This window comes from Pteropus vampyrus, unplaced genomic scaffold, assembly GCF_000151845.1.
Source record: "Pteropus vampyrus isolate Shadow unplaced genomic scaffold, Pvam_2.0 Scaffold30, whole genome shotgun sequence".
Classification (NCBI taxonomy): domain Eukaryota; kingdom Metazoa; phylum Chordata; class Mammalia; order Chiroptera; family Pteropodidae; genus Pteropus; species Pteropus vampyrus.
The window spans coordinates 9,944,948-9,949,385 of NW_011888811.1; the positions used below are offsets into that span (position 1 = coordinate 9,944,948).

Here is a 4,438-nt window from a genome sequence, read left to right on the forward strand (position 1 = left end):
ACTTGACTAAAAGCTTGACTGCCAACAGTAATTCTAATACAAAAAAATCAAAGGTGAGAGGCCAAAGAAGTCCATTTTTTCTTCACACAGTTTTTGACTGTTATGAAATTTACTAAAATGTTGATGACTTTGAGAGGGGAAAATCTTGACAGATTCTCTGTAGAATTTGTCAATTACTTTTGCCAGAGGTAAAAACTGATCACAAATATAGTGCCTTTGTAGTCTAACATGGGCTGCCGAACAATGATTAGAAGCTTAAATCTTGTAGCAAATCATGTTTCTCAGAACTGAGGTTTCCAAGGTGACTGCTTAAGAAACTACAGACGTGATAACTGCAGTTTCTGGAGAAGCTTCTCTGGTCCTTCCTGGACCCTGCCATCTCCGAACCATTACATTCTTTACGCTGGGAGAGTCTTCTCAAATGAGAAAGGAACTAAATAATTGATTTAAAAATCAAAGAAATTATGTACATTTCCACACTCCCAGCTCTCATTAATGAGAGTAATAACTCTCAAGTCTTCTCAATAAGATCTGACGCTCTCTGAATGTTTAATGATCCATGCAACTAACCTGACTCTATGTGTGCCTCTTTGTGGGTGATGAAATGTATAGGCTGTCAATTATTTTAACAAAGAATAAAAATTAAATTCACAAACATTATTTAGATTTTTCCTTTACATGAAATCACTAGCTTCAATCTGGATTGGAAGTCAATTCAGCCCCATGGGACATTGTGTTATTGTAGAGGGAGCACTGGACTAGGAGTGGATTCTTAGTACCAGGTTTGCCACTAAGTTGTCATGGCGACCCACTCTCCTTTATGCAATGAGAGGGTTGGAGTAGCAGTTGAAATAGTTCCTCTACCAGCCCTAAAGTCCACTTTGTTACAGATTTTGGCAGAATAACAGCAAGTGAGTGTGTTGACTGCCATATGATCATAATGCAAGAGACCACAACGATCTCGCTTTATCTTCAATGCTAATACTCAGTAGACATCTTAAAGAATACTCTGCATCTGTTTGTGTATATGTTGTATAAGAATCCTTGTCTGTGGGGACCAAAACCAGTGAGCTACATAGCTCTAAGAAGGCTGAAAAGCAGAAATTAATATCTCACATGCGAATAATTATACTTTATTCGTTTAATTTTGTAAAAGCCATTTAATAAAAAATTATACTCACCACGTATTAGGCTCTGTACTAGTAAAACGATTCTCGAATGAAGTCATTATACTATTAATATTGTTATTCACCCCCGTTTTACACACAGGGAAAGTGAGGCTGGGGAAGTTATGCCGAAGGTCACACAGCGAGGATGGAGTAGCTTTTTCAACCACAGCTCTATCACCAGACCCCACATTTTTAAGAGCTATCCTGAAACTGCTTCTATTTACTGAGAATGAGCAAATGTTAGAATAACAGAACTAAGTTTTAGGACTCTAGGGGAAAAGTAAATGACAATCAAGTAAAACTTAGGGAGTACCTTATTTGTGTTGAAGGACATTTCAGATGTGAATATATCATTTAAAATTTCCATTTTTGGTCCAGCCATGAAATAATTAATTTGGTTATTGACAATCCATTTTAGGATCCTCTCTTAGTTAAAAGGCTAACTATAGGAAGCCCGGAGTAGCATTGGAAAGCACCGTGGACAGAGGTCCCTGATTTGTGACTGCTTAATAATAATGATCACGAGAGGCTGAGCCTGTACATGTTTTGGACGTTCACATGGCCCAGGGCATCTACCACAGTACCAGGTAGAATCCCTATTGAACAGGTGAGGTTCACTAAGGTGCAGTGATTTGCCCAAGGCCACCCAGTCACTTGACTCACAGAGGCGGGATGCTGTCTGACCAGGACCGTCTGGCTTCAAAGTAGCCTTCTTAAAACCTTTCATTGACTTATCATCTATCACAGACTATGTTCCTATGGGCACAGGACCCACTAAACAGCCAGAGTTTATTGTATTCAGCTTATACAATTTTGTGTTCAATGGCATAAAATATCCCTATTTAATGGAAAAATCATGTTTTAATTTATCATTGGCTAAATTATTTGATTTCTACCTTTAAGCAAAACATTCTTGAGGAAGACGTGTCAAGTTCTACAGTTTTATGTATCCTAGTTCGAGAAGCAGCTGTGCAATGAAGCAGAGTAAGTAAACACTGAATCTGGGGTCTGACATTCCACTTAGTAGCTGTGTGAGCTTAGATGCTTAACTTATCTATAAAAATGAAGATTCCAACAGTCACCTTATACAGCTATGTTTATATAGTGAGTGCTTAGTACAGGTTTAGGCTATTCTATCCTAATTCAAGTAGGAGGAGGAAGGCTCTTAAACATGGCTTGTTCGAGATGTTAGAAAAAAAAATTCTCTTCTACTCTCGTTTTGATTGTTGGTTACCTGTTAAAAGCATGATTTCATTTCAATCCGCAGATGGCCTTTAGGGATTTTTTGCTCTTCATCTCGGTTTGTTGAAGAGCTAAGTAGAATGGTTTTACTCGCTAAAGCAGATCACAAAGTTGCAAAACTCTGAAAATAACTGTTGATCTATTTTTACTTCAGATCCTTCAGTGGGGTGGGGGTGGGTGGTCCTTTTTAGTCATGCCTATGTCTGGTGTTGAGACTACTGCTCGTTTCTCTGTTCATGTGTTACTTTTATCACATAACAAATAGAGGAAAAAATGCTTGTACTTATTACCCCTGCTTTTACAATGCCATTTAAATAAAAGCTCGCCCTAGAACTCAGGATGTCTCCTTAAAAAGTCAGAATAGGAAGACAGAGACAGACCTTGCAGCTCAGTCTCAAAGGCCTTTACTCCAACCCACTGTTAGAAACATTTCTGTTCACATACGTGGGAGATTTTCATTTGCGGGATATAGATTAACCTAGGTCCTGTTGCAAGGAAAATCATGGGAACAGTAAAGGCATGTGGCCGTAAGGGCAAGATCTTGTTTACAAAGGAACAATCATAGTATGATAATATGCTATTCTTTACTCAGTCATAACAAGGTAAGTAAAAACTTCTCAGAAAAATCCAAAAATGAAATATAGTATATAGTATATAGTATATTTTGATGTAAAGCAAATTCTTTACACGGTGGAGATATCGCTGCTAACAATAATGTTTGTTTATTATAAGGCATTAAAATAAATCTTTTTTTCAATTACTTTCTAATGAATGTACCAATTACCTTTTGAATGGTGACATATGGCTGTAATCTATTCCAGTGGGGATAAAGCTTGCTTATACAGGGTTTCAAGGACTCCCTCCTGAGCTACATTAATTATCGATATAAACAAAGATAGAAGATTATCATCACATTTATCGATAAATCCTGAACCTCATTGCAATATAGTTTTCTAGGATAGACAGCATTAATCATCAGGCAATTTCCAACAGTTATGGTGCAAATCTGTTGTAAAAGGGATGTTTCTGTGAGCCAGCTGACTTAGGAGCAGGTTTATTAATGTGGTTGAATCCTGGAGTAACTGGGGAAAAAGTCAAATAGCCATTGTGCAGGATATAGTTAAAAAATAATGCTCTTAGACAACTGGAGGGCAATCTATTGGCTTACAGATAGCTATCACAGGAAAACTTGACCTTGGTGTTGAGACCACGTCCTTCCACATTCTATGCTATCATATCCCCATGGGTTTCAGAAGAGGCTCTGAGTTCTGCTATGAAGTAGTCTTCCTTGTTTATCTTCTAAAAACTTCATAGGCTTTGGTTTACTCACCTGCTAGATGACCATACTGCTAGGACTGGCCTCATGGGACTTTGGGAAGATTACATGCGATATTGAATATAAGACACTTAGTGCCTGGCATGTTTCGATAGTTCAGAGATGTTAACTATTTTATCATAGATGGAGTCAAGCAATTTAATATTCATGAGGTACAAACTTTTTCCTATTCTTATCTCCTCAACCTACCTTTTAGATTTTACATCAACAAGAAACTTCTGTAAATAATGGAAGGTGATTTGTCAAGGGAAATGCATTGCTTACCTTCCCTGTTTGCCACTGTGGTAGGTAATTTATACATATAATCTTTAGTTCATGACTTATATTGTATTATTGTCATTTTATATATGAAGAAACAGAGAAAAAAGGGATTTACATTAAGGAACACACAGGTAAGCAGCTGAGTTAGGATTGCAAATCTAAATTTAACATCACAGTTTGTATTCTTTCCAGTGTGCTTAAGAATTCGGTTTCTAGCGTCTACCTAGAAAGACCAATATTCTGACATCCTTTTGTCAACTTCTGCTGAAAATTTACTAACATTTTGAATCACTTTACTAACATTTTGAATCACTCTAAGAACTTGAGTTTCTTGAGTTCTTTATGTCTTAAAGAATTGACCAGAAGATGATATATTGGTTTATCTGTGTTGTCACATCTGCCTTTACCTGGATGGATCAACTACTGAACA

At 37.1% G+C, this 4,438-nt stretch overlaps 1 protein-coding gene and 1 long non-coding RNA gene across 11 annotated transcripts in view; one reads left to right on the top strand and one right to left on the bottom strand.

Annotated features, from left to right (window-relative positions):
* The window catches only part of LOC111737705, a 115,502-nt gene that overhangs the window by 86,935 nt on the left and 24,129 nt on the right, over window positions 1-4,438 (top strand). For both annotated transcript variants that reach the window (XR_002779538.1, XR_002779539.1), the window contains 2 exons: window positions 2,073-2,153; window positions 3,944-4,031. This is a non-coding gene — a long non-coding RNA (uncharacterized LOC111737705). The remainder of the gene's footprint in view (window positions 1-2,072; window positions 2,154-3,943; window positions 4,032-4,438) is intronic.
* SGCD (sarcoglycan delta) overlaps window positions 1-4,438 on the bottom strand; it is a 1,401,159-nt gene that overhangs the window by 18,687 nt on the left and 1,378,034 nt on the right. The window lies entirely within an intron of this gene.